This window comes from Juglans microcarpa x Juglans regia, chromosome 3D (genome assembly GCF_004785595.1).
Source record: "Juglans microcarpa x Juglans regia isolate MS1-56 chromosome 3D, Jm3101_v1.0, whole genome shotgun sequence".
Taxonomy (NCBI): Eukaryota; Viridiplantae; Streptophyta; class Magnoliopsida; order Fagales; family Juglandaceae; genus Juglans; species Juglans microcarpa x Juglans regia.
In genome coordinates this window covers 17,898,416-17,907,966 of record NC_054598.1, presented here as the reverse complement: position 1 = coordinate 17,907,966, position 9,551 = coordinate 17,898,416, and the positions used below count along the sequence as shown (strand labels likewise).

The 9,551-nt window shown below is 36.7% G+C and overlaps 1 non-coding gene and 1 pseudogene across 1 annotated transcript; one reads left to right on the top strand and one right to left on the bottom strand.

The window, feature by feature from the left end:
* Positions 1-2,084: 2,084 nt before the first annotated feature.
* On the bottom strand, positions 2,085-2,192 carry LOC121256820. The gene has a single exon (XR_005939110.1). It is a non-coding gene; the product is annotated as a small nucleolar RNA R71 (small nucleolar RNA).
* Positions 2,193-2,984: 792 nt separating this feature from the next.
* On the top strand, positions 2,985-9,075 carry LOC121255101 (annotated as a pseudogene).
* The last annotated feature ends 476 nt before the right edge of the window (positions 9,076-9,551 follow it).

The window sequence follows — 9,551 nt, the reverse complement described above, 5'->3', positions numbered from 1 at the left end:
CCCACCTTGCCCAGTCAGCCGAGGCCTTGCCTCCTGATGAGTGTACGAAAGTGCACACTCTAAATACTCTATTACTGGACTAAAATTCTAAAATGTTAATAGAAATCATTGGAATTAATGTGTATTATTGAATTGAGTTTCTATTTACTTTTGGATACTCCTAAGCAGATTTTTATGTTTAATTTTAAAGTCTATAAAAGATCAAGTCCAAACCCATTCAAATTCAAAGGACTTTCAAGTGGGCAAGACGTTGGAACAACCTAAGAACTTTCAAGGAGTGTAGGACTCTTCAAATAAGGATAATGATGGGGTTTGAGAGTAATTCAGATCAGAGTCCAAAATGTGCTAGGAGACAAAATGGACATACTTTATTATTTTAATCATAACTTTTTACTTAGCTATCAGATTGATGGGATTCTTGATTTTTTGGAAAGCTATCTTAAAGGGCTACAAAGTTGTCTCTAATAAGGATTTCCAAATTCGAACTCTTGAAGCGCATACATGGCTGCCAAGTTGAGTCCTAAAATTTAGGCGATTTTGTGTGTGGGAATATGAAGACATTAGGGTTTCTTTCCTACCCCATTTTAGCACATCATTAGCACAAAATTGGGAGTCGAGAAGAAGGGGAGACGGCTCAGTTTGAAGGAGGAAGATCTAAAATTAATTTCCATGGCCACCGTTTGCTTTATTTTTCTCTTGAGATTTTTGTTGTCCATTATATTTATGGGTAACTAAATTCTCAAGTAAGGTTATGAATGAACTTGCACATTAGATGGTATTTTTAATTTATTCTTGATTTATGTATGTGATTTTCAATTACTAAAACTCTTTTGTTTTATCATTCTCAATTCATCGTTAATGTTTTCTTCTCCAAATAATCATAGAATTTATTCTGTTTATGGATTCAGTCATGCTTTTTCTATTGAATGGATTGACTCTTTGATTATGTTTGATCAATTATTTTTCTATATTGATTTAATTCTTTGCTGCAATATCGCTTCCTGAGTATATTGTCGTCGTTGGATTTTTTCAATAGTGATAATAATTTACGTATTTTAAAAGTGGTGAATGATTTTTCAAAGGGTTACATTTGGTTTGATCTTGGTTTATAAATCCATACCTTCCGATTGGGAATATTAGGAATTGAGTTCCCAATTGAGTTTTCAATAAATTAAGAATAATTAAAATACCATATTTGTGCAAGGAATTCCCGCCGCTTTACTATTTGTCAAACTTGAGTACTTTTTCTGTTAGTCATTTTGTTTGACTTTAATTTGCATTTAAAATTAATCTTTGTTTTCTTATTAATAATTTAATCTCTTTCTTTAGTTTCTTTGTTCTTTCTACAATTCTTTTAATTTGTCTCTCTGTGGAATCGACACCCCAAAGTTGTACTACAACTACCGCATTATTCTTTGGGCGTAATCAAATTTTGGGACCGTTGCCTGGGAGACAGTAGAATAATTGCTAGATAGGTTTTTATTTCAGCAGTTTGTAAAGGCGGTAACTTCGTTCCCTCTTTTAGCTTGTTGCATTATTATTTTTTTTTTCTTTCCTTTCATAGTATTTTTAGTTTTTAGTATTTTGTTACCTTGCATGCACAGATATAGAGACATCTTGGGTAGATTTGGTTGTAGGCCTGTGGAAGAGTCAGAATCAAGCTTTTTAAATCCTTTATTTGACAATCCATCTAATCCAGAAGAAATGAGTGAACACGAAGGTCAACCCATTAGAACTCTTCATGATTACCTCCGCCCTACACCCACAGCCACACCATCATGCATCATGTTTCCAACTAATACTCGCCAATTGGATTTTAAAACAGTGATGATACAGTTACTCCCTACTTTTCATGGCTTAGAAAATGAAAATCCACATGTGCATATTAGGGAGTTCGAGGAAGTAGTTCGACTTTTCATAGTCAAAATGCAACTGATGACGTTGTGAGACTTTAAGTTCTTTTCTTTCTCTTTGAACGATAGAGCTAAGAGTTGGCTATACTCACTGAGACCCTGATCTATTGGGTCATGGAATGAGATGACTCAGGTCTTTTTTAATAAATACTTTCCCCAACATAAGACCAATGCTTTAAAGAGGCAAATCTCCACCTTTGCACAAAAGGATAGTGAGACTTTGTATCAGTCTTGGGAGATATTTAAGGAGTTGTTAAGTATGTGTCCTCACCATGTGTATGAGAATTGGCGCTTAGTGAGCTATTGTTATGAGGGACTTACACCTAGAGAGCGCCAATTTGTAGAGTTGATGTGTAATAGTGAGTTCTTACATAAAGATCCTGATGAGGCCATAGAATACCTTAATGAACTTGCTGAAAAAGCTCACACTTGGACTGGACCTAGTGCTACTGAAGCACAAATAGGTCACGACCTGCAGGAAACCCAAATACTGGTAGAATTTACTATCTCAGGGAAGAGGATAGCCGAAAGGCTAAGGTTGAGATGCTCACTAGGGAGCTAGATGTGTTAAAGACTAAGGACTTAAAGCCAACACTCGTGGCTAATCATGCAGAGTCTTTTGGACCATGTTTTGTGTGTGGCGGGATAGATCACCTCGCCCAAGAGTGTCTCACATTTGTTGAGATGAGAGGGATGTATGAGGAACAATGTAATGCCTTAGGTATGTACAAGAAGCCTTTTACACCTTATTCCGATACCTATAATCTGAGGTGGTGCAATCACCCCAATTTAAGCTGGAAGTCTGAAAACCAGCCACCTGCACAACCCCCTAGATCATACCCTGCACCATATCATGCACCTTCATCTTCTAGGAATCTTTTAGAAGACACTTTGCATGCTTTTATTGATGCACAAGGTAAGACTAACCAAAAATTTGAATCTTTGATTACACAGGTTGTTGAAGAAAATAAGGAGATAAAGAGTCAAGTGTCCAAATTGATGAGCTCCTTGAGTGTAAATGAGCGATGTAAGTTCCCTTCTCAAGCTCAGTCCGCACCCCATGGTCAACACATGGTGCGAGAGAATTTGATGGATGTGAATGCCATTGTGACACAAAGTGGTAAGTCATTACACATCCTAACAACGAACAAATCAGAGGATGTGGAAAAGAATCAAGATAGTAGTGATGTCGAGCTGCCCAAGGAACTTGAGGTGAGAAAAAGTCCTGTTAAGGTACATTCCCTCAAGTTTTAAAATCAAGCAAGCGAACTTTGGATCCTAACAAGGAAATCCTAGAGAATCTAAGGCAGGTAAAAATCAATCTTCCTCTATTGCATGTGATTAAACAAGTTCCTACTTATGCAAAAGTTCTCAAGGATTTGTGTGCAGTTAAGAGAAAGCACCATGTGAAGAAGACAGCGTTCCTGACAGAGCAAGTTAATGCTCTAATTGAGCAACGGATTCCTCCCAAGTACAAGGATCCTGGTTGTCCAACCATTGCATGCAGCATTGTAAATCATGAGTTTGGGCAAGCTTTGCTACATTTAGGAGCTAGTGTGAATCTAATGCCATATTCTATTTATTTGCAGTTGGGGTTGGGAGAAATCAAACCAACCACTGTGGTATTGCAATTGGCTGACCGTTCAATCAAAGTACCCCGGGGTGTGGTAGACGATGTTCTAATTCAAATTGACAAATTTTATTATCCTGTTGATTTCCTAATCCTTGACACTAGCTCTGCTATTGATACCACTTCTAAAATTCCATTGACTTTAGGTAGGCCTTTCCTTGCCACTACTAATGCTCTTATTAATTGCAGGAATGGGCTCATGAAGTTATCTTTTGGAAACATGACTCTCGAGGTGAATATCTTCCATATTGCAAAACAGCCAGAAGATGATGATGAGAGCCACCAGACATACATGATTGACTCACTGGTGGATAGGGGAGTTTCTATAGCTCATGATTTTGATCCCCTTGAGTATTTTCTTGCTAATTCTGAGTTTGATTCTATCAGTGATCCATCTGATGTAGTTGATATTTATACTATTTTTTATAGAACTTAGGATTACGGCACTCGGGCATGGCAACCGAAGTTTGAGGAGATGCTTGAGAAAGGTGAAAAACAAATTCCTTCAAGTGTGGAAGCACCCAAAGTTGAATTGAAGCCTCTACCTAAGGGTTTAAAGCATGCTTTCCTTGGTCCAGGTGATACTTTTCCTGTTATTATCTCATCTGAATTGTCTTAGTCTCAAGGTGAGAAATTAATACGGACCCTAAGTGAGCATAAGTCAGCCTTAGGTTGGAGCATTGCTGATATAAAGGGTGTTAGTCCCCTGGTCTATTCTCATAAAATTAATTTAGAGGAAGGAACTAGCCCTTGTAGAGACCCCTAGCGTAGGCTTAATCCTACTATGAAAGAAGTGGTGAAAAATGAAGTGTTGAAACTATTAGATGCATGAATGATATATCCTATTGCTGATAGTAAATGGGTAAGTCCTACACAGGTTGTTCCTAAAAAGTCAGGTATTACTGTGGTGAAGAATGACTTGGGAGAGTTAGTCCCTACAAAACTTGTGACTAGGTGGCAGATGTGCATTGATTATAGAAAATTGAATGCTGCCACTTGGAAAGACCATTTTTCTCTCCCTTTTATTGATCAAATTCTTAAGCGTGTGGCTAGTCATCCTTTCTATTGTTTTTTGGATGGTTATTCTGGTTATTATCAAATTGAAATTGCATTAGAAGACCAGGATAAAACCACTTTCACTTGTCCATTTGGTACTTATGCTTTCGTAGAATGCCATTTGGATTGTGTAATACACCTGCTACTTTTCAACATTGCATGATGAGCATTTTTAGTGACATGGTTGAAAATTGCATGGAAGTTTTTATGGATGACTTGACTGTTTTTGGATCTTCTTTTGATGCATGCTTATTGAATTTAGAGAGAGTGTTGACTCGTTGTGAGGAGAAGGAATTAGTTTTGAATTGAGAGAAATGCCACTTTATGGTACCTTCACGTACTGTCTTAGGGCATATTATTTCTTCTAGAGGGATAGAGGTTGATCAATCTAAGATTGAATTAATCTCTAAGTTGCCTACACCTAGGACAGTAAAGGATGTGAGATCCTTTCTTGGACATGCAGGCTTTTATAGGAGGTTCATACAGAATTTTTCCACCATATCTAGACCACTATGTGACCTCCTAGCTAAAGATGCCCCATTTGAGTGGACACAAGCATGTCAATAGGCCTTTAAAACGCTAATTGGCAAGCTTACCTCAGCACCCATAATGCAGCCACCTGATTAGACTTTACCTTTTGAGATCATGTGTGATGCTAGTGACTTTGCTATAGGTGCTATTCTTGGACAGTGAAGGAAGGGGAAGCCTTTTGTTATTTATTATGCTAATAGAACTCTAAATAGTACTCAGATGAATTATTCCACCACTGAAAAAGAGTTGCTAGCTGTAGTGTTTGCTTTGGATAAGTTTTGTGCTTACTTGATTGGTTCTCCTATTATTATTTTCATAGATCATGCAGCCCTTAAGTACCTTCTTACAAAGAAGGATGCTAAGGCGCGACTGATACGGTGGATTTTACTTTTGCAGGAATTTGACATCACCATCAAAGACAAGAAATGAGTGGAGAACATAGTGGCTAACCATCTCTCGAGGCTCACATTTGAGGACACATCTAACCACCTGCCAATCAGGGATGATTTTCCCGATGAGCATTTACTTTCTATTACTTCTCTACCATGGTTTGCTCACATTGTGAATTATTTGGCTGTAGGTGAGATACCGATGGATTGGAACGCTCAAGACAAGAGGAAGTTCATTTCTGAGGTACATAATTTCTATTGGGATGACCCTTTCCTTTTCAAATACTGCCCTGACCAAATTTGAAGGCGTTGCATCCCTGATGAAGAGATTGCTATCATCTTGGAATTTTGTCACTCCCAAGCTTGTGGGGGCCACTTTTCAATGAAGAAAACCGCTGCAAAAAATTCTACAGTGTGGATTTTATTGGCCCACCTTGTTTAAGGATGCAAACATCTATTGTCGCTCATGTGAAAACTGTCAAAAGTTAGGAGTTATGTCCCGTCGTAATATGATGCCCTTAAACCCAATTTTGGTGATTGAAATTTTTTATTGTTGGGGCATTGATTTTATGGGACCATATCCTCCTTCTTTTGGATACCAGTATATTATTGTGGCAGTAGATTATGTGTCAAAATGAGTAGAGGCAACAACTTGCAGGAGTAATGATAATAGAACGGTAATTAAATTTCTCAAAGAGAATGTGTTATCTTGATTTGGTACACCATGTGCTATCATTAGTGATTGGGGTACACATTTTTGCAACCATTTTTTTAAGGCTTTGATGAAAAAATATGGGGTGGTACATAAGATCTCTACTGCCTACCATCCCCAGACAAGTCGACAGGTAGAACTTCCAAACAGGAAAATTAAGCAAATTTTGGAAAAAACGGTCAACTTGGATCGCAAAGATTGGTCTTTGAGACTAATTGATGTGCTTTGGGCCTACCGTACAGCTTTCAAAACTCCCTTAGGCATGTCACCTTATATGCTTGTTTTTGGAAAGCCTTGCCACTTACCTGTGGAGTTCGAGCATCGAGCTTATTGGGCCATCAAGCATTTCAATTTTGACATGGGAGAAACAGGTAAGCTTAGAAAATTTCAGTTGACTGAGTTAGAGGAGTTGAGAAATGATGTTTATGAGAACTCTAGAATCTATAAGGCTAAAATGAAAGCGTTTCATGATAAAAATATTTTGAAAAAAACGTTTAAGCCAAATGATCGAGTGTTCTTATATGATTCTAGGCTCCATAGGCACCCAGGAAAACTTAGGTCTAGGTGGCCTGGCCCTTTTGTTGTGAAGAATGTTTTTACAAATGGGGCGGTAGAAATAGAGGATCCTAAGGATGGTCGGATCTTTAAAGTAAATGGTCAATGCCTTAAACTATTAATTGATAAACAAGTTTCGGAAGTGGAAGACATTCCACTTGTGGATCCGGTCTATCAACCTTGACCACACCACGCATATATGTTTTTCTTTATTTGTTTTGTTTTATTTTTGTTTTCTCTTATTTTCTTTCTTTTCCTTTTTGTTTGCTATTGTTTTCTTTGTTTTTGTTTGCAGGTTAGTTTCATTTTGTCATTTCAGGTTACCATCTTTGGTGCTTAGCGAGCTACCCACGTCACTCATCAGGTGTATTCTACCATTTTTAGTTATTCCCCATTCAAATTTGATTCTTAAACATTGAGAACAATAGTTCATTTAAGTTGGGGGTGGTGGTGCAAATTCAGTATTGAAAATGATTGTTGGAACTCTGTGGTATATTTTCATGTGTCAAATTTTTTTTTAATTTTGCATCACACGTCATCCTTTTCACATGTGTACTCATTCTCATTCATAGTCATCTTCGTGAATTCATAAAACCCACCATAATCATTTTTTGCTGAGGCATTCACAGAATCTTTAATGCACTCATCCAAGCTTTGTGGTAAGATGGTGGTTTGACACATGTAGTTAGAGAACTCTTTTGCTTAAGTATTAATGTGAGTTTTGGAGAGGATTGAGAGCCTACAAATGCAATAAATTGTGATAAGCGTTCATTGATACGTTGAATTGGACACTTGTTTTGAGAATATCATTACATGGTTTGTGGTAAGATGGTGGATATACTTGGGATATGACGAAGGTCAACTTAGGATCAACGTTTGAGCCTTTCAAGCTAACCCTTTCCATTATAGACCCCTAGTAGCCAACTTTGAGCCAATAAACACATGTAACATTTTCTTTTCATATGCCCACATGCATGCCTCTCCACATTGGAGTATAGCTTATACACTAATTTTTCATATCCTTGTTACTTCCAAGTGTGTACTAGATGTGGAATTCTTCTTTTTGAAAGGAATAAAAAAAAAAAGAGAGAAAAAATGAAGAACACGAGTTACAACGTGTTCAAGTGAGTGAGCTTCAAAGGTAAAAATACCAAGGCTGGGTAGAAATAGCAAAATACCAGGGTGACATGTAATTGCTCACCAAATTATAAAAAGAAAATGATGAAAAAAAAAGAAAAAAAAAGGAAAAGGGAAAAGAAAAAGAAAAATAAAAGATGCATTATTTGATGATTTGAAAGGTTGAAGAGTACATCAAGTGAGAAGTATGGTTTACTGAGATATTTAATAAGATTCTCTTTGTATGTACTTGGAAGTTTTTGAATCCTTTTTCATTTTTTTCATATAGCCCCGAACCTAAGTCACGTTACAACCTTTTGTGTTGACCGTTCTGATCCTAAGTAAGCTTTTGGAAAGAATGGTTGAATTCTCATTTGTTAGTGTTCCTATCATAAGATCAATGCTTGCTTGTTCCTTGTTCATAATTATCTAAATCTCTACGTGATTGTGTGTACACCATTTGTCAACTCCATAGAAAGAGCCCTTACACGAAACACTATTATACCCGTGAGTTATGGAGTTGAACATTTTGCTTGAGATGTTCTTGATGTTGCATGTGTCAAGGTTAGTGGTAAGATGGTTATAGCTTGGAAAACACACACACACACACACTCTGTGAATTGCTATAAGTGGATTGATCTTGATGGGTTTTTGGATTCCTTAGTTTGTTTTTGATATATGAATTTGGAAAATGTGAATTAGTGGCCTATTTTAGTGATTCTCATCTCTTTCATCTCTTTAGCATAGAAATTGCTAGGGACTAGTAATAAGCAAGTTGGGGGGTGTGATGAGTGTACGAAGGTGCACACTCTAAATACCCTATTACTGGACTAAAACGCTAAAATGTTAATAGAAATCATTGGAATTAATGTGTATTCTTGAATTGAGTTTCTATTTACTTCGGGATACTCCTAAGTAAATTTTTATGTTTAATTTCAGACTCTATAAAAGAGCAAGTCCAAACCCATTCAAATTCAAAGGACTTTCAAGTGGGCAAGATGTTGAAACAACATAAGAACCTTCAAGGAGTGTAGGACTTTTCAAATAAGGATAATGATGGGGTTTGAGAGTAATTCGGATCAGAGTCCAAAATGCGCTAGGAGACAGAATGGATATACTTTATTATTTTAATCATAACTTTTTTCTCAGATATCGGATTTATGGGATTCTTGATTTTTTGGAAAGATATCTTAAAGGGCTACAAAGTTGTCTCTAATAAGAATTTCCAAATTCGAACTCCTAAAGTGCGTACATGGCTGCCAAGTTGAGTCCTAAAATTTAGGCGATTTTGTGTGCGGGAATATGAATACGTTAGGGTTTCTTTCCTGCCCTATTTAGGCACATCATTAGTACGAAATTGGGAGTCGAGAAGAAGGGGAGACGGCTCAGTTTGAAAGAGGAAGATCTAAAATTAATTTTCACGGCCACCGTTTGCTTTATTTTTCTCTTGAGATTTTTGTTGTCTATTATATTTATGGGTAACTAAATTCTCAAGTAAGGTTAGGGATGAACTTGCACATTAGATGATATTTTTAATTTATTCTTGATTTATGTATTTCATTTTCAATTACTAAAACTCTTTTGTTTTATCATTCTCAATTCGTTGTTAATGTTTTCTTCTCCAAATAATCATAGAATTTATTCTGTTT